Source organism: Lepidochelys kempii, chromosome 3, assembly GCF_965140285.1.
Source record: "Lepidochelys kempii isolate rLepKem1 chromosome 3, rLepKem1.hap1, whole genome shotgun sequence".
Lineage (NCBI taxonomy): Eukaryota > Metazoa > Chordata > Testudines > Cheloniidae > Lepidochelys > Lepidochelys kempii.
In genome coordinates this window covers 116,749,077-116,777,062 of record NC_136382.1, presented here as the reverse complement: position 1 = coordinate 116,777,062, position 27,986 = coordinate 116,749,077, and the positions used below count along the sequence as shown (strand labels likewise).

General features: G+C 43.4%; 1 protein-coding gene and 1 long non-coding RNA gene across 2 annotated transcripts in view; one reads left to right on the top strand and one right to left on the bottom strand.

Annotated features, from left to right (window-relative positions):
- The window catches only part of SYNE1 (spectrin repeat containing nuclear envelope protein 1), a 501,907-nt gene that overhangs the window by 43,150 nt on the left and 430,771 nt on the right, over positions 1-27,986 (top strand). The window lies entirely within an intron of this gene.
- On the bottom strand, positions 22,957-26,590 carry LOC144930382 (uncharacterized). Its single transcript, XR_013635512.1, has 3 exons — positions 26,442-26,590; positions 24,632-25,146; positions 22,957-24,325 (listed from the first exon to the last, which is right to left on the bottom strand). It is a non-coding gene; the product is annotated as an uncharacterized LOC144930382 (long non-coding RNA).

Sequence of the window (27,986 nt, the reverse complement as noted above, 5' to 3'; positions counted from 1 at the left end):
CTTGTCAAGATAATAAATGGATGGACTATAGGAATTTGAAGAGTGGATTATTTCTTTTAGGAAATCAAAGAAGTGAACAGCAGGCACAGGATTATTAAATTATCCTAATCTTTAATTATCCTAATCTACTTTAATTTACAAATGTGAAATTCTTGCCATTAGATTTTGAAGCAAAAATAGCATTTTTTCAGGCTTGTGGAGAGAGACTGTCATCCAACTTTTCTCTTAATGTTTACAGGTGCTTTAGATTTCAGAGTAACAGCCATGTTAGTCTGTATTCGCAAAAAGAAAAGGAGTACTTGTGGCACCTTAGAGACTAACCAATTTGTTTGAGCATGAGCTTTCGTGAGCTACAGCTCACTTCATCGGATCTTCTCTATATCCTCTTTTAGCACAACTCCAATTCTTCTCTTCCTAATGTGGTATGCAGATTTAAAAGCTTCCCCAAAGAGATCCTGTGGGATGATGAGAGCTCTTTAAGTCAGTGGGACTTAGGGCAGTGAGGTAGAAAAGTATCTGTGTTCGGCAAAAAAAAAGACACAAAGAATTAATCAATGTATCATGACAAGAGAAACCTTGGATGACAGCTTTAGGTCATCCACATCTAGTTATGGTCTTAATGGGGGGGGGTGTTTAAAGCATGTACAGTATGTGGCTTCAAGAGACTTCCAGATCCAATGACATGAGACCCTATCAAGCAAACCCTACATCTTCCGGGATAAAAACAGCAGTCTCATCATCATACTTGAAACTCCCAACAGTATCAGTGGAGTAACTGCTGGTGGGTATCATGGAAAACTGCTGCAGAAAATCCCCTTTTTCAAATGGAGTTGGAAGTGGCATCATAGACTTTGTCAGTTGCAGAATTCTGGCTCTCAGTATACTGAAAGTTGAAAAGGTTGCTAAAATATAGAGAGAGTGTGTTACAGGGTGAGATCCAGAAGCATGAGGGATACTGTCATGTAGTATTATTATTTTTGCCTAAAAAGTTACTTGGTGATGGGACATTCACAACCAAACAATTATTTGTAGTGCCACACACAGTGGAGGTTGGGGCTCTATTAATTATCTTTCTGAGGACTCGGGGAAGCCTTAAGATTTTTCAGCCTAGCTGCAATAGGTCTACTCAGTTTATTTTTTTAAGCCCAACATTTCCAAACCTGGGTACCCACAGTTAAATCCATATTTAAACACATTATACAAGTGTGCTATTTTTCTAAGATGCAGCACACCTGCAGCTCCAACTGACTTAGTGGGATTTGTGGGTTTCGCTAATAATAAAAAAATGAAGCTCCTTGTAAATGTGCAAGCAGTTCTTTTACCCTCTCATTATAATACTCAGGCTTGAACATACCCAAAGAAAACTATTCTTGTGCATTATTAAATTAATTCACAAGGAAGGCTGACTGACTTTGATCTGGATGAGTTGTGACAAAACATTAGTTCCTTCCAAGCTTTTACATTTAGAAGCCTTTAAAAAGCCCTGTTTTGTGTTTCCTAATTTGTTTTTCAATATTCAAATAATGTTAAATGCTATAAAACATTTAGCTATTTACTTAAATTTATAAAAGCACCCCCCAAAATCTCTGGGTGCAGTACAATCCTGCTAAAACTTAACATCTAGTAGATCATTGTATCATCCTTGTGGGCAACTGAGTGAAGACCTCCGCTCAGTGAGAGGAGAGTGATCAAGAAAGGAAATAGCATTCTGGAGTACAGCATCAATGGTGAGATGGAGAATAGTACTAAAATGTATAATGCCATTATATAAACCAGTATTACACTCTCATCTAGGAACCTGTTCAGTTCTAGTTGTCCTATGTCGAATAGGATGTGGCAGATATGGAGGTGGTTCAGAATGTGGGCAGAAAATCATCAGAAGCATGAAAAAACTACCATATGACAAGAGACTGAAAAGATTGGGGATTGTTTACCATTGAGAATTGATGAATAAGGGAAGAGATGATAAAGTATAGAAAATAATGAGTGATACAGAGAAAGTGGGCCAAGCATTTCTATTTACTCTTTTGGATAAAGCAAGAACAAGGGGACACTGGATGAAATTGAATGGCTGTACATTTAAAAATGATATATATAATTTTAAATGGGTCCATTTTGTAACCTGGTGAACAAATTTTTTTTTTAAATTTTCAAATTCAGTTGTTCAGATTTCCAAGTTAGCTGTTTTGTGTTTACATTCTTCAACCAGATTTACTCCTCACTAACCCATGCAATAGCCAAGATATCCAGAATGATGAATTAATATGTTGAAAAATTTGTATTAAAAATGTAGTAGCTAAAGATTGTCTCTTACATCATGAAATAACTATGATTCATTTTAAAGATCAAGTATAATCTCTTAAAAACTACCTCAAAGCAGCTCTTTTATTTGGTTATGTTTATCTTATAACTTTTAAAGTAAAATATAAATCAGAGTCAATCATAATTACGTAAACACATAATAATCCCATTGCTATATTAGCTATATGATCTACCCTCATCCTGCTTTTTTGTCAGCACTTCACTACAGCATATTTCATGTACGGCCCAGTCTTACCAAGACTTAAAGATATAGGGAAAGATCCTCAGCTGGCGTAAATCACCCTGTCTCCATTCACTTCAGTTGAGCTATACTGATTTATGTCAGCTGAGGATCTGGCCTGTAATTTTATGCCCACATGAATGTGTCACTTACATCACTGAAGTGATTCTTGAGTTAAAGGATAAGTCCATCTTTTTGGGATAGGAACTGTGTATTTTGTAGGGGTCTCTTTGGAACCGAGCACACGTTTGGGTCATCGGTGCATACATAATATTTATTAATTAATGAACTAATGGACAACTTTGAAAAAATATTAGCATGAAATAGATTTGCTGTATAAATGGTAATTGGTACCAGAGATTATTGTAATTATTATGGCTGCTCAGTGCTGAAGTACACCAAATCCTTAGAATGTCAGTAGTGTGCCAGGTAGGGAGGCCACTTGTCCGGTTTTATACCAGACAGCCCTATTTTTGGCTGATTTGGCCCTCATCCTGGACTCGGACAAAACCAGATGTGGCTTTGTCCAGTATAGGACAGGGGATGCCATTTTGAACACTGCACTACTCCACCTCCACCTGTGTGACTGTGTACACATGCTGCATGTGAGGTTAGGCCGGCAGGGTGGTGCCTCTTGAAAGTGGCACCCCCCATGTGATGTATGAGGTCATGGTGGCAGGGGCCAGGTCATGCAGGCAGGGTAGGTCCATGCAATTCCTGGAAGTGCTAGAATGTCTGGTATTCCGGGAACATGTGAGTGGCCACTCTTGTGCCTGGTGTATCACGACTGGGAGGCAAGCACTCTTGTTTTTTCAGAAGCTAGGCCTTGTCGTTGCTAGCCCTGGTAGGTCCCCAAAATCACTCAGAAACATGGCTAAGGGAAAACATATTTTACTAGGCCTGGCAGGAAAGGGTAAAGGTTGTAGATAGCCAGGCACCGTTCAACAGGAGCAGTAGTGGTTCTGGTTTGGGCCTCTGGGCCAGTCAAATGGAGAGTCAGGCTCTTCAGATTTTTAGTACTTGGGGTGTCTTCTTCACTCCGGGGTCTATTCCAGAAAATAGGAGCTTGTGGGTTTCCAAGTGAGGCTCAGTTAGTGTCTCTCCTTGGGGCCCCTCTGCACTGGCTGCCTGCTCAGCTGCTGCTGCTCCCCCATAAGTCCCACACAGACCTGCACCCAGATGTAAAGTTTGGCAGCACAGCCTGTTCCACACGCAGCTCTGCATATGGTTCCTGGGGATTTTCTGCCTCCAGTTTCTGTCCAGCTCCTGGCTTCAATGTGGCTGCCAGTACCATTTCTCCAAACAGAGCCCAGCATTCCTGGTTCAGGACCTTTCCTCTTACCTGGCCAGGGAGAAAGGGAAGTGCAGTGGTGCTGATGGGAGTTGTAGTCCCCTATTTAACAGCTCCATCATATAATTAAGAGGAGTCTTTTGGTAAAGAACAAAAATTTTCCACCATCCCCGCTGATCCCATGATGACTGCAAATCAAAGCTAATTCTCCTAAGTCCCGAACTCTTTAATTTCCAGGATTTCCTATTTTGAATCTCTCTGAATACATAATAATTTGAAGAAGGCATTTTCTATCTCCACCTTACTAAGCCAAAAGTACTCTCTTAACCTAGTAAACATGATCATAGGTTAAGAATAGATTGGTTTTCAATTTTTCTAAGAATAAAATACTTGCACTATGAATTCTAAATAAAACAATATAAGTTTCCTTGTGGTAAGAGGATCCTCTTTTATAATGCACAAAAGGTACATTTGCAGTTCATAATATTTTCTCTGGCATTAAAAAAGCTACATCTCTGCTAGATCCTGCAGGTTGGGTATTCTTTATTCTTTCTGAACTGTGAAGTAAGGCCAGATCTCAAGGTCTTTACTCAGTTATTACTCTGCTTTTATTTTTTTATTTTTTATTTTTTTTGCCAAGGCAAAAGGGATTTGCTTGACTAAGTAAAAATGGAGGAAAACTTAAGTATGGCTTACAGATTTTCCCATAGTGGGCATGGTAAGACTTATAAAAACACAGTAGAGTTCTCTGTGTGTGTGTGTACATGTGCATGCATGATGTGGGCTGAAAATGTTCTGCAGTGATTCATGCTACCTCTGCAGAACTTCCTGCCTGATTCAGGAGTACTTAATCTTGGCACTTCACTTTGTCACTTAAAAATAACGTGAAGACAGTGGGAACAGTAACACACCATTGATTTTACACTGATTTCAATTGGACTAAAATAAATGTGGCACAACATCATAGTTATGATAAAACCCTCTTCTGCTCTTAACATACAGATCCTTTCCCATGAATCTTATTTACCATAATGAATACACATTGTTTTATTTGCACAAGTTAAGCTTTTAAACGGGGAGATGGATCTGTTTGTCTGTCCAGCACTCATCAGTGCCATGTACAGGAAGTTTCAGACAAAAAGTTGTTTGATAATTTAAACAAAAGTCAAATGACATAGACCATTCAATAAAGCAGCAAGGACCTCTGAACTATGAAGGTGCTAAAGATTATGGTACCTTCAGCTGAGAACTACAGTAGCTGATCATGTAACTTTCTTTCTGTGGTATGTGTAGCTTCTAGTACTCACACAGTCCCGTGCTTGCTCACAGTGAGAGTTACTTAAGGATAGTGCACGGAGCATTACGTGTTAGAACAAGAAACACAATGAGGCATTTTCGGATAAGGCCCTTCATCTCTGAAACATACTTCCTTGCTTGGTTCTACAGCATCTGGATTTTGTGATCTTTAAAGTGTGCTGTAAGGCCCATTTAGCTTTTCAGGTCCTGATTGCAATGTTGTCAAACATCACAATATTTGGTAGTTTACTGAAAGCCCCAGTTTCTTAATTCATGCGATTTACATGAAAATCCAAGCTTTAATTAAAAAAAAAAAAAGCTACTAATTTGCATAAGGTGGTGACAATAGCTTGCAACATGACCCAAAGGCTATGACACTAGAAGACAAATAAAGAGATGCCAGAGTCATTCCTCTCAAAAATGTCATGATTTTGAAGTCAATCTCATGATTTTTCAAGGGTCTCACACACATTTTTTGAGCACGTTGGGTTGGCAGTACTGTCACTAGCCCTGACGTGGGTTTGTGAGGGGAGAGGGGGCTCAAGGAGTGTTCCTTTTCATCAGTGCATGCCCTGAGCCAGGGTCAGGGACGATTGCACTCCTGTGGTCAGGGGAGTGCTGAGACTGCTCCCTCCTTGAGCTCTGGAGAACACACCTCACCCCAGAAAGCATGAAGAAGAGGAGGGGTAATGGGTCCCTCTCCATCCCTGCTCTCTCCTGCTCTGTGGGTTGGTGGCTTCATAGAGGGTGGGGGCACTAACAGTCTGCATCATCTTAAAGGGTGGTCCAGCCTGCACAGCTACCCTGTGTTCTAGGGACCTCAGGGAAAGGGAAACACATTCCTCCACTGAGCTCCTTATGGGTTTGGGCAGCCATACTGCCCTCAGCTCAGGACTGGCCTTAGGCTGCCTAGTGTTGCCAGGTGTCCAGTTTTCGACTGGAACGTCTGGTTGAAAAGGGGCCCTGGTGGCTCCAGTCAGCACAGCTGTCTGGGCCATTAAAAGTCCGGTTGTCAGCACAGCAGGGCTAAGGCAGGCTCCCTGCCTTCCTTGGCTCCGCATGACTTCCAGAAGCAGTGGTATGTCTCCCTCCGACTCCTACCTGTAGGGGCAGCCAGGGGGCTCTGCACGCAGTCCCCGTCCCAGGTGCCAACTCTGCAGCTCCCATTGGCTGGGAACCGTGGCCAATGGGAGCTGTGGGGGCAGCACCTGCGGATGGGGCAGCGCGCAGAACCGCCTGGCTGCACCTCCATGTAGGAGCCGGAGTGGGGACATGCTGCTGCTTCCAGGAGCCGCCTGAGTAAGTACTGCCTGGAGCCTGATCCCCTGACCCCCTCCCGTGCCCCAATCTCCTGCCCCAGCCCTGATCCCCCTCCTGCCCTCAGAACCCCTCGAACCTAGCTCGGAGCCTTCCCCCCCACCTGCACCCGAACCCCCTGCCCTAGCCTGGAGTCCCCCCCACACCCCAAATCCCTCATCCCTGGCCCCACCCCAGAGCCCGTACCCCCAGCTGGAGCCCTCACTCCTTCCCGCATCCCAATTTACTGCCTAAACCCAGTGAAAATGAGAGAGTGAGTGAGGGTATTGCTGTATTACCAGAGGGAGGGATAGCTTAGTGGGTTGAGCATTGGTCTGCTAAACCCAGGGTTTTGAGTTCAATCCTTGAGGGAGCCATTCTGTGTGACAGTCGTTTTTTGGGGGGGAGGGATAGCTCAGTGGTTTGAGCATTGGCCTGCTAAACCCAGAGTTGTGAGTTCAATCCTTAAGGGGGCCATTTAGGGATCTGGGGTAAAAATTGGGGATTGGTCCTGCTTTGAGCAGGGGGTTGGACTAGATGACCTCCTGAGGTCCCTTCCACCCCTGATATTCTATGATTCTATGAGGATGTGCAGAACGAGCAACAGAGGGAGGGGGGTGGAGTGAGTGGGGGGACAGGGCCTCAGAGAAGGAACAGGGCTTCAGAGGAGGGGTGGGGCAAGGGTGTTCAGTTTTGTGTGAGTAGAAAGTTGGCAACCCTACTTAGGCTTCATCTAGCGCTTGGGATGTGTCTGATAATGGAGGGTAGGTGATTAATATGGGTTGGGAATAGGAGGTGTTTTAGTTGTGGGCTGGGAGTTTAGTGATTCCTGAGTTGCGAGAATTTTGTGTGGATTTTTTCTAATAAATGTTAGAAATAATTTACCTCCAGTAGATCAAAATAAAAAATTCAAACCAATGTACAGCTGGGGAAGAAGGAGATTAAACCAGAAATATTTTTCATGAAAAAGAAAACTGCAATCATTTAGGAAGGGTTGACTCCTCTTGCTCCTCTTCTGATAGAGCTAAGTTTCCATAATCAGAAATGTGCAACTCTTGTCTTATGCATAACCGTCGCCTTATTAATCAGCTAACTGCTGCTACTAACCAATGATCCACTAACACCATTAAGCACTACAATAATTTCAAAATCCTTAAAACTGATTATACCTCAGATTAGTGCAGTTGTCATGGGTTAACACCTTGTATGCCACATTTCTGTTGGCTCTGTTATTTAGTATGAACCCATTTCTTCTAAGCTGTATGTTAATTTATTTATTTTTAAATAATAATAGTAAAAATGCCTGTTCAAAAATGACTTCAGAGGGGCTAGTTACATGCTTAAAGTTAAGCATGTGCCTAAAAGTGCTTTGCTGGATCAGGGCCTGTAATAAGCACATTTTTGGAGATTATATTTATGGCTGGTTTAAGGATATATTTGGAAAAGTATAATTTACCAGCTGCACATAGATTTGTGAAAGGTCTAAATCATGTTCTAATGAAATAACTAAATTGTTTGCTCCTGTTTACCCTTTTTGATAATACAAAACAAAAGGGACAGCAGATGAAAATGAATGGAAACATAGTCACACTTTAGGTCAAGCTAAGCATAGTTTAATTAGGTATGTTGAAAACATCTTTATGTACTGTATCAACAATGTGATATATTTTGTAAATCCAAGCAGATTTTGCTAAGGCTTTACAAAAAACATAGGTTAGTCTGCATGTGGAATATAGCATTCACTTTTAGTTATCTTCTTTGAAAAAAGATACAGTTGAAAAATGAGAAATTTAATTAAAAGTTTTTAAAATTTTAAAATATGAAAATATTTGCTGACCAGAAAAATACTTGTGTAGGAATGCTTGTGAACTAATTAAATTATATGGCACATAGATGACAGAGTTGTCCTCATACTGTTTCACACATGAAGGGCTTATTATTCCTTTCTGGTCCTATGTAAGTTGCATGATGACTGACAAACATTTATCATCTGCCTTCAGGATAATTCATGAATACTCCACTGGTTAGTTTAAAAAAATTACATGTAGATTTGAGTTAGACCAGTATATCAATAGCGAACTGGAATACTTGCAATGAATATGGTTTTGCTTCAGTTCAGCTTAGAGTTCAATCAAAAGCCCACTGAAGGCAGTGGGAGCCTTTGGACTTTGAATCAGGCCCTTTGTATCTTTTGACTTCTTTTAGGAAGAAAAACTTTATCTCTATAGCAACTAGGAAGCATTAACTATTGTATGTAGTTTAGTTTTCAAGGGAGAAACTAACACAGTAGGTTATGACAGGTAGTCATTTCTAGCTCTATTCTTCTATTTTCTCGAATAAAAATATATGTGCAGCTGCTAAGCAGTATGCAAAAAATCTAAATGCAGTTGGGGCTGAGAGTGCTGTAAGTAGATTGGTTGCAAAGCTGTGAGTGAGCTGTAGCTCACGAAAGCTCATGCTCAAATAAATTGGTTAGTCTCTAAGGTGCCACAAGTACTCCTTTTCTTTTTGCGAATACAGACTAACACGGCTGTTCCTCTGAAAGCTGTGAATGTTACAACCTGCATGGCAGCTGAATGAAGTATTTGAGCTCTGTATGCTGTTGCAGTACTTTCAGAAAGACAAGTATGGACATGTTTGTTTACTAGACAGTGTTTGATTTTCTGACCTTTGACAGATTAAGAAATACTGCTTTTCCCAGGATAGGGAAAATGACATCAAAATAAAGAATTACAGGAAAAGCCCTGCTGCATTTGAAAACAATAATTGTCATTAGTGCTGGAATGGTAATTAAGTCGATGAAAAAGTGGATTCTGTACAAACTTGTGAGACATAATACCTGATTGATAGCCAGTAGTAAAATAGCACTGTTAATAATAAAGAGGCCAGGTTCTCCTAGATTCTTAATCATGTAAGTAATCCCACTGAAGTCAATAGAACTTGTGTAAAAAGTAGTCTAAAGGTGGAAGAATTTAGCTCAGTATTAATAAAGTGCTATGAATATCTCTGTTCTGTTATGTGTAGTTGGATTCTGGTCAGCCCAGGGCTGTAGGGTAACTGTACCGATAACACAAATTATAATTAAAACTCATTGTTTGTCCTGGTAAAAAAATAGGAAAAGTTATCATTTTAATTTTAAAACAGGAAACGTCATGGCACAAAAGCATTATGAATAATATTAAGTTGGCATAAAAATTATAAGTCAAATAAACATTTAATTTACAGTCAAAGCAGTTTACAGCCATTATATTATTTGGCATATGCAATTCGGTCAAGTCAAGCCACAGCGTTCTTATTAACAATGTTCAAGGCATGAAAACCTCCAGGAAGCTGAGTCATTTTGCAGTCCTCAACAATATGTGTCATAGTCCTCTTCACGAGACATGTAGAAAACCAAATTTATAACTAATCATACAGGAAGTCTGCTCAGTAGTGAACTTACTCTCATGACTTGGACCAGGACTTTTTCTGAAACAAACAAACCCTGTCACAATTTCCATGGAGATTGTGGCTATGACAGACATACAGCCTTCCCAAGAAGCTACAGGAGAACAGAGCTAATTCAGTATTTTATTGGAGGAAATACTTGCAGAAAAATGTCAGCGTTATTTGATAGTACTAATAATCAGAAAATTAAAGTGCAACATGTAAATATTAATTTGCAAAATGGCATGTACTTTGGTTTGTCTCTGTTATCACAGCAATTTGCCTCACCTATATTTACAAGCATTAAAGAAACTTTAGAATTACAGAAAATTGAAATACTAGCCAAACTGCTGTTATACTCCAAAAATGCTAATCATTTTTGAAAATCTAATTCACTTTCTGCTGCTATTAACCAATGCCATGGGTGCGATACCTAGGTAACAACTGTGGTTATGTAGATGGTATCTCTAACACAGGAAGTGGAGTAATATCATTTTGTCCTTCTGTTTACTGATGTCATCATATCCTTCTGCAGTGCCAGTTTATAAAGAATTCCTTTATCATTTCATGATTCCTGCATAAAAATAATACAAATGGTTAGGCTTTGCCATTTATTATAAAGATGTCGATAAATAAAAGAGCTATTGCTATCATTTTTTCATTGATACAGTCTTTTGCCAGAGCTCCATTAAACTCCTTGCATAAGGAGTTACCTATCAGCTACTATTGGTAAGGCACTTAGCCGAATAATGTTATATTGCATCCAAAAAACCTATGTTAAAAGAACGTTAAGATTGCAAAGTTAAGCACTCAAATGTTAGGAAATGCTAGAATGAAGGGTTCAAAGTCCTGTGAAAAATGTAATAAATGTGACCATGTAATAAAACTAATACATACACACATACTACTTTGATTGGTCCTGCTCTGAGCAGGGGGTTGGGCTAGATGACCTCCTGAGGTCCCTTCCAACCCTGATATTCTATGATATCTATGATATTTGAGTGCTTCACTTTGCAACCTGAGTGTTTTCTTAATATATTTTAATGTAATTTCCTGAACTTTGAAAACATAAAAACGCCATCTTGTGGAACCATACTGCCCCTCTCACCCAGATGGTGAATCAGCAAGATTGGGATCTTTATACCTACAGTACAGTGCTCTGCCACTTGAACTAATAGTGGAGTAGCCTGCCACTAAAGGGGAATAGAAACACATACTAAAAAACAAAGGAATACTGAGATTTAAAAATAATGGTTTCAGTTCCAGGTTCTGGAGGGGAGTGTTATTTAGTGGTTACAGATCTTTCAACCCCAGTTTCTTCCTGTCCCCTTTTTCTTCTATTCTCACCTCCTCAGTCCTGTTATCCCCTTCTGCCCTGTTCCAGCTCATGCTCTAGTCTCACCCCCTGCTCCTATCCTTCCTCCCAGCTCCTGCCCCTGCTCCCCCTCTGTTCCTGTCTTCCCTCATCTGCTCCTGCTTCCCTTCACTGTGTTCATAGACTCACCATCTTCTGCCCCCTCTGCTCATTCCCCCGTTCCCCAGCTTGGTGGAGATGGTGCATATGTAGTCTTATCACCAGGTAGGAACAATGAGGAGATGGAGCATGCTCAGTGTCTACAGAATCTTCAGAGAATTTGGCTACCAAACTGTAAGATATTTCTACTGAGTATGTGAAAACTGAGATTTTTCAGAGTCTTAGGACGGCTGAATTTGGGCTGATATTAAAGGCAAATGGCACATTCCTGACATTACAGTGACCACCCTGCCAAATTTCAAGTCTCTGTTCTAATGCAAGGGGGTGCTAGAGTTTCTTAAAGAAACAGTTGCAAGAATTTTTATAACGTGCAAACCAACTTATTTTACCCTAACCACTTACACTGAAACAACTGAACCGTTTTGTTGAAACTTTTGTATGTATGTCAGCCTGAAGCAGACATCTGGCATGAAAAGTTTCAACCCAAATGGTTTAAATTTAGCAAAATTCAATTTGCAATTACACTGGTCTGTCTGAAATGAGTAAACCTCTGTAATTTTGTTCGCCAATTAGGACATTCAGCTTACATTCTGTGTGGTGGCACCTTTATTTTCTTATTGTTTGAATAGAATAAAAGTGTGATAGGTAATATCAAAAGAAAAAATGGCTGTTTAAATGGGAGATTCCAAATAAATATGGTCTGATTCTCCTCTGACTTATCTTGGCTTTACACCAGATAACTCCATAGACTTCAGTAGAGTTACTCCTGATGTGCACCACTGTAACTGAGATCAGAATCAGGCCCATACTGTATGCTTACTAGAATTATTTATTAAAAAGATACCTGTGGGTCTGCTTCGCTCTCGCAACATTGTAGACCAGGAGCCATTTTAATGAAGTAGATGGAGTTACAGCAGTATGAGATAAAGCCAGGCTTTTAAGTGTTCAACTTAAGATGAGCTTTTAAGATGAGATCAGGCTTTTAAGTGTTCAAAATGACAGCATTAGGACACGTTGCATAAAAAGGCCTTTTGGGATGTCATGGAACACACTAACACAGAAATGGAACAGATATGCATTAGACATAACAACAACGAAAGACCAACTGCTGTTCTCAGCAGAATGTCAGATGGTGTCGTACATATTCAGCATTAGCTCCAAAGAAAAACTTAAATTAGTATTCTCATTAGGTTACTGTAATATTTGTAAATTCAAACAAATACATTACACACTTAGTTGTTGGATAGTATGTGATCTGTATGGCACAGAAACAGAGAAATTAGATAAAAATAAAAGTACTGTGTTACCCTACTTTATTTCTTAGAGTTCAGAACATACAAGAACCCCAAATAGAGAAAACAGGCTGCTCCACTAAGGCAGCGTGGCACAACTCACCCCACCCTGCTTTAAGCTGACTGTTTCCAGAATGACTGTACTTGCACGCTTTGTTACAGAGCTCTCTAGCCCACAAGCAGGACCTGGACACCTCTTCAATGCCCATAAAGTGATAGCTTGCAATTCCAGTGCAGCCCCCAAAACAACATACCACACCCTTGTAAATTCCTTGATTAGTAAACACAATAATAAAAGAAAAACCACTAATTTAACCTTAAGTTAGGTCTGCAATTTTGTTGCAGCTGGTGTACCTGCCAGGAAGAGAAAGTGACACCTGACTTTTGTCTGTGCCTTATTGATTGGATCACCCTGAAAAGGAACATTTTCTGTTACTACATCCTCAGCCTCCTCTGGCCATCAAAACTCATAAATGTTGTGCCCCTGAAATGTGTGATGGTGCTACTATGCTGATTACAAATCCCTGTTGAAACCATAACTAGGCATCTGGTGCTCACTATCATTTCCATTACAATGTTTGGTAGTAATCAACCTATTCTTGTACTTGACCCCTACCCAGTGTATTTCGCCTTTGCATTGCTCCAGCAGAACAAAGCTGTTTTAAAGCCATCCTAAAAGGGAAGCTTGGGATTTTCCTTCTGAGAATTCCCCAGTGGCATGTAGCCACGTTACTCAACTCTGTGCCAACCACACTCCCCTTCAGTGGAGTCAGGGACAGATTAGGGGCAGGAGGGGGCATGAATAGTGCACGCAGCACTCTGGTTACTATGAAAGTACCATTCAACATAACAAACAAGCTTTTAATAAATAGTTTGTTACTTCTTGTTGAAGTGTTTAGAGTCTTGATTATTTCACCAGGCTACAGACAGTGCCACTACCATATCCTTGAAGGATGCAACCCCTGTAAGGGGTCATGAGTAGGTCTAGGGGGTTGTGATCACTCTCCTTTTTTTTATGGCTAGTTGGAAGGAGGGATCCCAACATTTATTTTCTCTTGTGACAGTTGCTCTTGTTGAAGTGTAGCCTATTAATTTCCCATTGACCTTAGTTCTTTTCAATGTGTAGGCCTTAGTGTCTTTTTGGCAGGAGGAGATGGATCTCATTGTCTTGTTTTCAGTTTTGTTTAAAATACTTCAGGTTACCCCTGTTGTTTATGTTTCGGTCTGCAGTTAATTTTTTCTCAGTTGTGTACCAATGTTTTCTTCCAGAGTCATTTTTTCCTTATGCGTATTAGTCCCTTTGCTTAAGAACCCTTCGTATTCTCTAAATACTTTGTCTAATCCAGGTCCCATTAATGTCAATGGCAAAACTTCTATTGACTTCAGTGGAGCCAGGATTTCACTCACTGTCTCTATGCTTTGCCAGTACAGTTCCTGATCCTGCACTTCTTACTCAGGCAAAACTTGTATTGAGATTGTGGGAAGCTTTGCTGATTAAAGAACTAGTAAAAACTATTGGATTTGGTAAGTACTGCGTTAAATACAGTGCAGAGTACACCCATCACGTCCTTCCTGGGGAGATTCAAGATGTTCTTGTTTTCTTTTTCATTTTAGAGTCTATGATGGATATTGTTTTATTTATTGGATATTTGGGTGATGGCTATGGGATTTTGTTTTGCTTTCATTGTTTTTGCACCTGCTCTGTATACAATCATTATAATCTCTGGTTTTGCTTGAAACATATTTGGTAACATTTTGTTAGGCACCCAGATGTCTTAGGCCCTATAAGTAAGTATGCATTGCTATTGTTGTTTTTGGTTATACTTCTTCAGCAGAGAAACATGTTCCTAAACAACAATACTTTATTATATAAATTAGTGCTTTCACAGTGAAACAAATGTGAACCCTGCCTGCCTTTGGCTGTGGACATACTAAACCTTATATAGTTTCACATTTTTGCCACTTAAAAAAACCCACTGTCTCCAGTTTACAAATAGCAAAATGTAAGATGAGAGAGGTTAAGTGATTTGACTAAGATTACTCAGCAAGGGCCGAATCCAAGTTTTGTTGAAGTCAGTAGAAATACTCCCATTCATTTCAATGGGAGTTGGATTGGTTCCTATATTAATGTCAAAGACTGGCTTAGTCCCAAGTCTTCTGACTTGCATCCCTGTACCAAATTACCAGACCTCAGTACCTCTCTGGAAGTTACTTAACTTCTCTGAATCTGACTCTCTAGTGACCCCAACCACAATGGGATTACCTCCAGGATTCTTTACCCCACTCTTCTTCCCATGTTGGAGGCCTGGAGGAAGCAGAAGGCATTCAGGCCGATTCACCTAGAATTCTGTCTCGTAGCTCAAAGGGCTCTTTTCTAAATTCTTGCTCCAAGCATCATGAAGCATGACTGTTTCCTTCACAATTCACTTCTCAATAAGGAAATGCCCAAGAGATAGAGATCACAAAACACACTCTGAATTAAATGTGTTTAGGGCTGGATTGTACCTTTAGATATATTCCTGCATAAGGGCCAGTGTGTAGTTGTACTGCCTGAGAAGGAGCCCAGAGAAAAGACTGTGAAAATCATAATTCCTTTCCTGCTTTGCCCTTTCCCCACAGATCCTTTGCTGCCGTAGAGAAAAAATGATGAGTAGCAAGGGCTAATAAGCCTTTTTATTATATCAGTCAGTTACCCACAATGACCTTGTTGTTTTCTTAAGATTAGTTGCCTTGTGTCATTAAAAATTAACATATCATGTTGTTGGCTTTTAAAGGAGGAGGAGAAGAATTATTTGCTTCCAGGCCCTATTTTCTCTCCTCCACTATTTCCTCAGACCCAGAACCCTCAAGCTTCTTCATTGTGGTGACCTTCCTGCTGAGGAGAACTGGCTGGAACTCCCTGTGGAATTAATCAGTGCTACTTCTAAGCCAGCCAGAAAGTTGATGCAAAGAGATGTGAGGCTACTTCCTTTCCCCCTAGGGGCAGAGTGTACTGCCTCTGCAGCAACCCCAGGAGCTAATCCTATTAATCTATTGGAGATTTTTTGCTTCCAGGCTATAAATACTGCTACACATTTCATATGCTATTTTTAAAAAACAGACTCAAAACCCAAAAATTCCATCCTGTGGAATGCCTCATATTGACACCTAGAAGGATCTTCAGCAGGGCTGGAACCTTTAGATCTACCACACAGACCTCTGCCACTTGAGCCAATGGAGTAACTGATCGCAGTAGTAGTTGAGATCTCTGTGTGGACCAGCACTAGAGGGAAATGAAACACACATTTTGTCAGCAGGTTTCACAAGTATTTTCTGACAGTAGAGGATTGATGAGACTCAGGAATCCAGGGTTCCATTTCAGGGTCTGGAGTGGAGTCTGTTCTAGTGAGGCAGACTCTAACCTATTCTGACCTGTCCCTTCCAAGCTTTCCCTGTCCCAGTCTTGTTTTTTCTCCTCTCCTGGCCTCTTGTCCGAGTCCCATTATCTTTGCCGACTCAGTTCCCGTTTCTACTCTTTACGGTTCTCATTGTAGTCCTAGTCTCCTTGCCCAGCCAGTCTGAGTCCCTGCCTCTGGGCTTGCTGTCCAAATTGTAGAAGTGTAAGACTGCAAGGGACCTCAGTAGGTCATCTAGTCCAGTCCTTTGCACTCAAGGCAGGACTAAGTAATAACTCGACCATTCCTGACAGGTGTTTGTCTAAATCCCAAAGTCCTCCCTGATTCTCTCCTCGTCCAACACCCAGTCCAGGTCTCCTTGCCCAGCCAGCCCTCGTTTTCTCCCCTCCTGCTGCAACTCTGCTTGCCCATCTGGTCCATTTCCCCTTGTATCTGATCTCCTCTCCCATCCTCCACCCTGGCTCCCAATCCCAGTCTCCTCTCAATGCTCCTCTTCTTAACTCGGTCTCCACCCCACCTCCTCCCTGACTCCATATCCTAGTCTCTGAACCCAGCCAGTCCTAGTTCTCTTCCCACAATGCATTTCCTTTTCAGATCTGTCTCTGCTCCCTCCCACCCTCCACAGGTTCCTAGTCCCAGTTTTCTTGACCAGCCAGTCCCAATTTCCCCTGTCACCTCAGTTCCTCAGCTGATTTCATTGCCCACCCAGCAGTTGGTTCCCAGTCTCCACTCCCCGTTCACCCCTCAGTTTCTTTCACCAGCATCCAGTCCCAGTTCTCCCCCTCAAAGCCCGCAGCCTCCAGTCTCCTTGCCCAACCCAGCCCATCTTTCCAACTCACCTGGTCCTGGATTGCCCTCTCCCTGGGCTCCCAGTATCCTGGCCCAACCAGTCCCAGTCTCCCACTCCAATATCCAGTCAAGTTTCTCTCCCACCCCTTCCAGTCCCAGTCTCACCACACTCTTTTCCTCAGTCTATTCCTTTCCCTCTCCCCAGTTCAGCTTTTGTCCCCTCCACATTTGAATCAGAAGGCTATCTCCTCCATGCTGCCTTGGTGCCGGGGTGGGGTATGTGTGTGTGTGTGTGTGTGTTATTGAGAACACAGGCAACAGGCTCCCTGCTCTCAGTTCCAGTGCCCGGTCCCAGTCTGTCACAGATCAGCTTTTAGAGGGAAATCCTTCTGTGCCCCCCTAGCTGTGAGCTTGGAGCATGCTTAGTCACTCTTTGGTGATGATGTATGCACTGTATAATCAGCACTAGTAGCTATGAGAAAATGGAATATTCTCAGTGAGGTTGGAGTCTTCAACCTCTACTGAGCATGTGTAAACTGCAAATTTTCAAAGGCTTATCACTTGGCCACATTTTTATGGGGAAGGCAAAAGGCACATCCCTGACAGAAAGGCCAACCGCTGCCACATTTTTGAGTTCTACTCCAAAGTATAGGGGGTGATAGAGCATTTCAAAGAAAAGGTCTCAAGAATTTTTTAACATGGGCAAAATTAGATATATTTTTTCAAGCCTCATTCTCTGATATGGCTGAACCACTTTGGCTGAAAATTTTATATATATGAGGCAGACACCTGGCATGGAAAATTTAAGCCTAAATTGTTAAAGTTTGGCAAAGTTGTAAAGCAACTTAAAACAGCATCTTTTAATGGGAAGTGTCAGGGAATTTTAATAACATGGAGTGCCAATAGCCCTGCCTATAGTAACAGATATGGTACAAGGCAATGAGATACAAATGTATGAATAAAAAGTGTAAAAAACAAACAAACAAAAGGCATGAGTGTGAGGAAATGACAATCTAAAATTAAAAGAGAGTTTTGACATACCTATATCACGTATGCATGTATACATCTGCATCTATATATCATTACCTACATGAGTAGACAAAAAGTATTGTACTTTTCTAGAAGACTTGCTAAAACATTGCATCTAATAAATCACCACAGGTTTTATATCTCAACCACAACTCCTTCTCTCAGGTAGAACTGGTTATAACAGAAAACAGTTAGAACAATATTGAGCAACTGTGTAGCCTTCCACCTCTTCACCTTTCTGTAACAAAATCTTCCATAAATATCAAGTTTTCATTAAGACTAATCACACATGAGCGTATATTGTATCTCAATACCTCATCATGGAAAAGAAACAGAAATTCAGTTTCTCACATTTAGATTGTAAGCATTAGGCAGTTCTTCTGTTGAATTGCCACCATTGCTCAGGCAGGGCACTGGCTCCCTCCTATTTAATTTATCCAGGGAAATGTACTGTGCCTGACACATACTCAGACTATTTAAGAAATGAGATGCTTTCAACCAAGTATCTGTATGTTAATTTCAAAGATTGTTCCCAGTGAGGTGAGGACCTCCCCAGCCCTATCAGAATTTAAGAGTTCCTGGACAGTATTTCCAGTGCAGCTTTCACTTAAAGAGCTAATTGACAAGAGTGGTACCTTATCAGTGAACAGAATTTTCAAAAAATTACAAAAAATGGGTCACTTTTCCACGGCTCTAAAGATATATGCTGTGATAGTCACCAAGATAACTATGATCCTATTAGAATTTGGGTTGGAGATCAGGCTGTGTGCCTAATTTAACTTTGTTTTGGCACTGACATCTTGGCACATTGTATACACTGCAGTTTATGTTCCTACCTGATGTCCGTTTGGCAACTAGTTTTTCTCTCCACAAGCTCTTCTGATGGGTTTCATTGTAGAACTCAGTGGGATCTGTGATTGGATGCCAGAAAGTTAGTGCTGCTTTAACCTTTTATCATTCTTCACTTACTTTTCCTTTAATTTGAAGGTGTTTTTGTGACTTTGTTGAGATGTTTTTAATTGTCCATTGGGTTTCTGTAACTAATCAGAATTTATAAGCAGCATAAAGAAGAATTCCACAAAAATGAATGGAGTTGATTGAATTGTTCAACGTTCTAAAGAATGAGGTTTTCAATTATTTGTTATGGATCCAAATTGAAACCCTTTCTCATGTGAGGTTTCAGAGTAGCAGCCATGTTAGTCTGTATTCACAAAAAGAAAAGGAGTACTTGTGGCACATTAGAGACTAACCAATTTATTTGAGCATAAGCTTTCGTGAGCTACAGCTCACTTCATCGAGTAATCCCGGAGATTTCAATGGGATCATTCTTGGGAGTGGCAAGTAGTTGCGTAAGGGTTTCTGTATTGTGCTATGTGGGTGTTTCTCTCCACAGTTATGGTGAGGGGAAAAAGAGTTATAAACTATATAGATTTGAATATGGGCTTGCTGGGAGCTGCTGTCCTCAGGGAACAAGAATTATGTTGGTAATACAGCATTTGAACAGCTTTAAAGACACATATGAGGTGGAAGATTAAATCTAATAGCTCAAGGTAAATAGGAAAGGTGTGGATGAGGGCCCCATCCCTGAAGTCAATGGACAATGCTTTGGTGAAAATGGAATTCTCTTGCCCTTTTTGTCAATTTCATGGATGCCCACAGGGCTCTGAATAGCAGCTATTAAATTGACTATAGTTTTCTTGTGTTTTTAAAGAAATTGTATATTCTACAGAAATTGATACCTTAGGCTTCCACACTTATTAGGAAAACTTCCCCTTACTATTGGTGATTGGGTAAGTGAATTTTTCAAGCTTTGGAGTAGTAGTTTCATTATTTTTCTTTCTTTATTCAAATCAGGTAAAATACAGACCAGGAAATACATAAGCTACATTGACTATTGTACTACAATGAAAAGTGTGCGTAAACATACTAGTTCTTCTTCGAGTGCTTGCTCATGTCCATTCCATATTAGGTGTGTGTGCTCGGCAGATGGCAGAACTTTTCCACTCAGCAGTATCCGTAGGGGACCGGCTCTGGTGCCCTCTGGAGTGGCGCCCGCATGGTGTGATATAAGGGGCGCCGCCAGCTCCCCGCACCCTCAGTTCCTTCTTGCCACCAGCGATGGTGCTGGAACATCTGCTGCTTTGGCTAGCGTTTCGTTTTCTATTCTTGTGAACTTTGAAAACATGTAATATAGTTGTATATAATTAGTAGTTTCTTAGTTACCCTTAGTAGTAGTTCTCAACTTTTCATTAGTCTCCAATGGGACTCAGCTGGGGGACGGGGCATGGCCTGGTCCCCAGGCTTTAAGCCCTGCAATCGCTGGAAATGGCCTATGTCCGTTAGCGATCCACATACCAGCTGCCTAAGATATTTAGGTGAAGGGCACGTAAGTGACAGTGCCATACCTGCAAGTCCTTTAAACCTAGGGCGAAGAAGGAGCACGATATCCGTCTGAAAGCACTCCTAATGGAGTCAGCACTCACTCCAGCACCGGAGCAGTGGACCGACTCCACACTGAGCACGCAGCCTCCGTGTGCGGTGCTCTGCCGGTGCTGTCCACAAGCTGGGACCAGTCCCTCTCCATGGCTCCGGGGAAGAAGCCGTAAAAGACTGGGAGAGGAAGTTCTCCTACCTCCCGAAAGGAAAAGGAGAGGGCTGGGGGTGAGTCACAACCTTTGCCGGGCAGCTCAACACCCTCTTTGGGAAGTTGGGCCCCAGCTCAAGTTGACCGGTGTAGTCCATCCCATGCTTCGCCTGTGACCCCAGATAGCGGTGCAGGCCCTACCCAGCTTCAGGTGCCATTGTTTCCTGAAGCTCTTTGAGTGGCTCAAGAGATCCTGATGCTCCTGGTGCCGCCCACACTGGCTCCCACATACCCTGGTCTTGGGGAAAACCTGGGTTGGGACCTATGTGTGTGTCCCTGCCTCAGCGGTACCGATCCCACCATTGAAAGGGACATACCACCAGCGTTTGCCTGCCCGAAGCCATCATGCCTCAGGACTGGAGAGGCAGGCTCCGTGGAGCCTGGGGGACACCGATCGAAGGACTCGAGGCGTACCTCACCAGTAGATTGACACAGACTCTCTGAGGCAAGAGCCACCCGACAAGAACTCCAGTAGCAGCCCTGACCATCTCCAAGGGCCCAGAATTGATCCTTGGACCAACTGGACACCAGAGACCGCTGTTTGCTTGGCCATCATCGCCTGTCTTCAAGAAGGAGGTCACCCTACTCAGGACGATCCTCCCAGCAGCTGGCCCATAGTAACTCTCGGTCCTGTTTGACGTCCTGGTACTGGTTGAGAGCCCAACCAAGACAGTCTTGCTCAGACAGGTCGGCACCAGTTGTCCAAGAGCCACTGCTCAGCCCGAACCTGGTCGCCCAATACTGACTGCACTGCTGGTAGCTCCTGCTCGGAGCAAGGTTCCCTGACTTCAGGACAAGCCCCGGTACTGGTGGTGCCGACTACATTATCGGCACTGAAACCTGTCCTGTGGCCCCAAGCGCAGTGTCTGGCACCATGGTATCCATGGAACCCTTGGGAGTTCTCCCAACCTTTCCAGGCTGCTCGATTGGTGTTGGGAGTCTTGAAGAGGCCAGTGGCCTTGATATCTCATCCTCCTCCAGTGCTCGAGGCTTCAGGGGGTAGGACCCAGGAGGACCCAGGGGAGCAAGCTGCTGGACCACCAATGGACGTGCAGGTTCCAGTGGCACCGGCATCGTCCTTGCTGGACAAGGCTATCATGGAGCCCTCTCACCCAGTTCCTCAGGATGATGCCAAAGTACACCAGGAGCTTTTGAAGACGGTTGCTTCTAATCTCAGGCTTCAGGCAGAGGAACTGGAAGAGCCCTCGGACTCTCTGTTTGATGTCCTCTGCTCCTCGGCCTCTTCCAGTGTGGCTCTACCCCTTCATGAAGGGGTTTCCAAAATCACTAATACCTTGTGGCAGACTCCCCCTTCCCTGGCCCCTGTCTCAAAGGGCTGAATGCAAGTACTTCGTGCCAACCAAAGGTTGAAGTACTCCCATCCACCCCCTAATTCCTTTGTGATTGAGGCGGTTAACCACCAGGAGAGGAAAGGACAACCGGGGCGACCAGTGGTAAGCTGGAGCCGGTTCGCAGTGGTTTGCTAGAACCGATTGTTAAATTTAGAAGCCCTTTTAGAACCCTTTTAGAGCCTGGAGCACCCAAGGAGAAAATTTGGTGGGTGCAGAGCACCCACTGGCAGCTCCCCACCCCATCCCCGGCCCCAGCACACCTCTGCTCTGCCTCCTCCCCTGAAAGCGCTGCCCCATTCTGCTTCTCCGCCCCCCCAGGCTTCCCGCGAATCAGCTGTTTGTGCGGGAAGCTGGGGAAGGCTGAGAAGCAGGCGGCGGCTTCCATTCAGGCCCGCGGAGGCGGAGGTGAGCTGGGGCGAGGGGGGGAATGAGGAGGGCCGCCTGCACCACAGCAGGTAACCTGGGTGGTGGGGCGCAGGGGAACCGCTCCCTGCCCCAGCTCACCTCCATCACCCTCGGCCTGAGCGGGAAGCCACTGCCTGCTTCTTAGCCCTCCCAGGCCTCCCACCAAACAGCTGATTCGCAGGAAGCTGCAGGGGAAGGGGGCGCGGAGAAGCAGAGCGGGGCAGTGCGTTCAGGGGCAGAGGCAGAGTGGAGGTGAGCTGGGGCTGGGTGCGGGGCGGGGAGCTGCCTTGGGTGCTCCAGCCCCAGAGCACCCCCAGAGTCGGCACCTAAGGCGCCACTTTTGATGTGATCAGTGGGGGGAGCGGCCGCCTGCTCCCCCCCAGCTATGCTACCTCGCCCCTAGGAGCCAGAGGGACATGCCGGATGCTTCCTGGGAGCTGCCCCAGGTAAGCACCGCTGGGACTCCCCATCTCACCCCCCGGCAGGTCCCTCTGGCTCTTAGGGGTGGGGTGGGCACCCACTACAGTGGCCCACGAGAACCTCCTGCCCAGTTCTGAGGGCAGTCAGGGGACAGGGGAAGGGGGTGGATGGGGCAGGGATCCTGCGGGGGGGGGCGTCAAGGAACGTGGGGGGTTGGATGAGGCAGGAGTCCCCGGGGGTGGGGGTGGGCAACGACCCCCTCATGGGGTGAGGAGGGAACTTGTTGTTAAGATTTTGGTAGTTCATCACTGGGGGCGACCCCCAAAAATAAAGACTCAATGAGGTTGGATCTCTTTGGATGTAAGGTTTATTTGTCTTCCAGCCTTAGCTGAGAGTGGCCAACCACCAAGCCCTCCTGCTGATAAGACTTCAATATGTGGCAAGCCATGGCCAAGTTCGAAGGGTCGCTCCCTGAGGCTTCCAAGAAGGAGTTCCGAGTGATCCTCGATAAGGGCACTACTGAGATGAGGGCAGCCCTCTAGGTGGCATTGGATGCTGCTGATACTGCTGCCCGCCCCGGGCTTCCGCTATCTCCATGCGGCGAGTCTCTTGGCTGCTTCTGTCAGGTTGTCTACTGAGTCATTGCTGGACCTGTCCTTTGGTGGAGGGGCCCTATTTGCGGAGCAAACAGACAGCAAGTTGCATGGTCTTAAGGACTCCCACACCACCCCGAAAACCCTGGGTCTCTAGGTCCCAGCCCTGGTGCGTAAGTGGTTCAAACCGCAGCAGCTTAAGGGCCGGGGAGCCAGCCTCGGCAGGACCAGCCCCATAAATGAGCCAAGGGTTACAAGCGCCGCCCGAGCCACCCGCCTCCACCATCTGCGCAGTCGGGCTTGACCCATAATAAGCAGGGGGCCAAATGGTCGTTTTGAGGGTGTGCCTGAGGGCAACCTACCAGACTATTCCCCGGATCCGTCTTTCCCAGTGTTCTCTGACTGCCTTTCCCCTTTCCTCCCGGCATGGACTGCTATAACTTTGGACTACTGGGTCCTCAGCACAGTGGAACAGGGTTATACCCTCCAGTTCCTTTCTCCCCCACACTTCCCATCCGCCTTCCCCGTCCCTCTTCAGGCACCCCTCTCATGAGAGTTTCCTCACGCAGGAGGTAAAGGGGTTACTATAGCTGGATACGGTGGAAGAAGTTCCTCGTCAGTACAGGAACAAGGGGTTCTATTCCCAGTACTTTTTAATCGAAAAGGCCAAGGCAGTCTACGGCCCATCCTGGATCTGTGAGACCTCAACAAGTACCTACAGAAGCTAAAGTTCCACAAGGTCTCTCTGGCTTCTATTATCCCTTCCCTGCATCCAGGAGTCTGGTATGCTGCCCTCAATTTGAAGGAGGCACACTTCCACATAACGATCTTTCAAGGACACAGACGCTTCCTCCAGTTTATGGTGGGACCACACCACTACCACTTTACGATCCTCCCATTCAGCCTGGTGACAGCACCGAGGGTGTTTACCAAGTACATGTTGGTGGTAGCGGCTTACCTCAGACTCCAGGGTATACAGATCTACCTGTACCTTGACGACTGGCTCATCAAGAGCAACTCCGGGTCTCAAGTCCGAAGGGATGTCATGGTGCTTCAAGCCAAATGATGCTCTCTGGGCCTACTGGTGATTGACAAAAAGTCAACGTTAGTGATAGTGCAGAGGATAGAGTTCATTGGAGCAGTCCTCGACTCTACCTGTGCCAGAGCGTTCCTGCTGCCGGAAAGGTTCCACACGATGGCAAATCTCATCGCAGAACTCTCCGCGTTCCCCGCCATGGCCTGTCTGTGCCTGTTGGGCCACATGGCAGCGTGCACTTATGTGGTCCATTCCAGGCTCCATGTGGCCCCTGCAATGGCTGGCAATGGTCTATTCCCAGTCCTGAGACCCCCCGAAGAAGATCGTTCCCATTCCCCAGGCGATACTTACCTCACTGCAATGGTGTACCGATCGCAGGACAGTCCTGGAAGGGGTTTCGTTTGACAGCCCTCCTCACTCCATTGAGTTGGAGTCAGACACCTCAAACCTCGGCTGTGGGGCACATCTCGGCAACCTCCAGACACAGGGAATGTGGTCCCTGGAGGAGGCATGGTTACACATAAATGTCAAAGAGCTCCAAGCAGTCCGGCTGGCATGAGGAGTCTTCTTACCCCACTTGTCGGGCAAGGTGGTGTGAGTCCTGACGGACAACACAGCCTCAATGTTCTACATCAACAGGCAAGGGGGAGCGCGCTTGTTGGCTCTCTGTCAGGAGGCATGTTGTCTGTGGGACTTCTGCATCAGCCACGAAATCCACCTGGAAGCTTGTCACATTCCCGGCATCAGGAATATGCTGGCAGACCAGCTCAGCAGGGACTTCTCCTCTCACTACGAGTGGTTGCTCCATCCAGAGGTAGCCTGCATCATCTTCCAAAGGTTGGGAATTCCCCAAGTGGACTTGTTCGCTACCAGACAGAACACCAAATGGGTTAGCCCACATGCATAAAGTTACACAAGTTCTTAAGTGTTGGTAGGATCAAGGTTCAAGAAACTCTTCTGATTACTTTGGGCAAGATTGTGAATCCCTTGCTCACATTGGTAAGCAGTTACTCATAGCAGTAGTCCCACTGACTTCAAAAGGATTTCATGTGCAAATAAATGATTCATAATTTAGCCCTCAGAGCACATTCAAAAAACTAACTTCTCATACTCCTCCTGCATCCAGAAGAACTGTATTCCTTCCTCTGGGTACACGTTAATGGAACATCATGCCTCTATTATGTTGTAATATTGCAATGTGTTCTCAAGAGAAGAACTTTGGAAGTCATCCAGACTATCCACGGAGTAAATAAAAAGCATTGTACATTGTTTAAATCATAAGTTAAATGAGTTTTGAACATACAGTAGTTTTGGTTGGAAAGATAATCTGCTTGAAGTGATACCGTGACATTATGATTTTAGTGAGTTCTCTTTTACTTTCTGATAAGAATAAGCCCTTTTAAATAATACTTTTCATTTCATTTAATTTTGGCCACTTTATTATAAAAATCACTGAGATTTGATTACAGAAAATGTCTCTTTTTAGAACAGACATGTTTTTCTATTAGTGCAAGAATAGGTAATATACACTGTTGTTTTCAACAAAATATTTAAAAGTGCATGTAATTATTATAACATTATCTAGAAATATTTTGGTAGTTATTAAAATGAAAAATCAGAAGCAAAATAGAAACCCTTTATAACTCTGACATGGAATTCGTTTCTAAAGTGGTTCTTTTTTGATTAAAGCTAAAATGTTAGAAAAATTGTTTTTCACATATTACCCAAGCAAAATATTTATTTAGACAATATAAAGTGTTTGCAAATATTTTATTATTTTATTAGATCTAAATGTTGCTTTGTTTGCTGTTTTGAGATTACTCTTAATGATCCCTTTTTCTCCTCTATGGAGCTGCCTTAATATATCATACGTTATTTTTATAACTTTTTGGGGATGTTTATTCTGAAGTAGAGATTCTTCCTGGGGATTCCATTGCCACCAGAAATGTAGAAATACTAAGCAATATGCTAACAGAACAATAGTTTTTCTTTCTCTTGTCTTCATTACTGATAGCCTGTGCCTGGAATGCTTTTTTCACTGACAAACTTTGGTACTGTATGTTTCTAAGATTCTTCTTCTATTCTTGTTTGTCCAAAATAATATTTGTAGTAGTGTAATACTGTTTAAATAGGAAATTTATAAAAATCACATTTTTCCTACCTTCGTCCCAAAGTTGTATGAAAATCTCTTGGCATTTGTGCAATAGTTGGAGTCGGAGGAGCAGTGAAGCTGGTGGGGCGTCAGAGGACAAGAAAAAAGGATAATGATGGAAATGCCTATAAGTGGGGTTGCTATAGCAATGCCTGGAGGATAATTCTGCTGGGCTGCTGAGAGGTTTCCTTGGTAAAGGCCTGTGTTTCATTTAGCTTCTGATTCTGATTGAATTAGGGCATCTCCAAAATACAGAAGTCAATATAACTGGTGAAACATGACTGAAAATAAAATAAAGACTATGTATTATTTTATTTATTTAGGGATTCTCCTTCCCCCAATGTCCCATACTGAAATGATGATATTTGTTTAATGGTGTTTAAAAGAAAAATGGTATTTTGTGTCCTGGTCTAAGAATGAACACTCGCAGTATTTTCATATGGTAGTTATCAGTACTGGTCACTGAAAATGATTATGGGTCAGTGAGTATTTCTATGACTTCAGTGGGAATACTGACATGAGGAAAGATGGAAATGTCTGCAGGATCCTATAGACCTTATTCGAGCAAAACTCCCATTTGAATCCATATGAATATTGCTTGAATAAGGACTGCAAGAATGGGCACTGAATATGAGTGTGGTGTTATCACTGTGAGCTAGCTTCATATCAGTGGAGAAAAACTGGTGCCTTTTTGACATAGATTTGGTAGCAGTCTCATAAGGTTAAGATGTAACCACTATGCTGACAAGTTTTCATTTTTGAGATAGATGTATATTGTAAGGAATGTGCAGAGATGTGAGGCTTAGGGTGAAATCCTGACTTCATTGAAATCAATGTTAAAACTCACATTGACTTCATTGAAGGCAGGATTTTACCTTTAATGCTCAGGTATTCATGGCAGCCCAAAGAGAAGTCTCAAAATTTGTTAGTCACGCTCCTTAAGGGTTCATGTCTTTTTAACCCTCTCTTCTTTCATTCTGACATTAAAAAGTATTTGATTATTTTCTTGTTAATAAAATAAAATAAAATAAAGCTTCGAACCAGCTCCAGTAAGCCTTCCCTTTCTGGTATCTAGGGCAGTCAACTCATAACGACCATCAGTACCATTACAAGGAGTAATGGTCTCAAGTTGCAGTGGGGGAGGTTTAGGTTGGATATTAGGAAAAACTTTTTCACTAGGAGGGTGGTGAAACACTGGAATGCGTTACCTAGGGAGGTGGTAGAATCTCCTTCCTTAGAAGTTTTTAAGGTCAGGCTTGACAAAGCCCTGGCTGGGATGATTTAGTTGGGGATTGGTCCTGCTTTGAGCAGGGGGTTGGACTAGATGACCTCCTGGGGTCCCTTCCAACCCTGATATTCTATGATTCTATGATTCTTCTGTGGTCTATTAACACAATGTCAAGGGTTTCATATCCTGTGTTGGACCTTGTAACTTGGAAATCATGTTCTGGAGTGCAGGATATTTTGAACCCTGAAGTGTCAGTTTGGCTGATGTAAAAATCCCTTGTTCCTGAGCGATTAGGAGTTTGTTGTGATGAAAACAACTCTACTTCA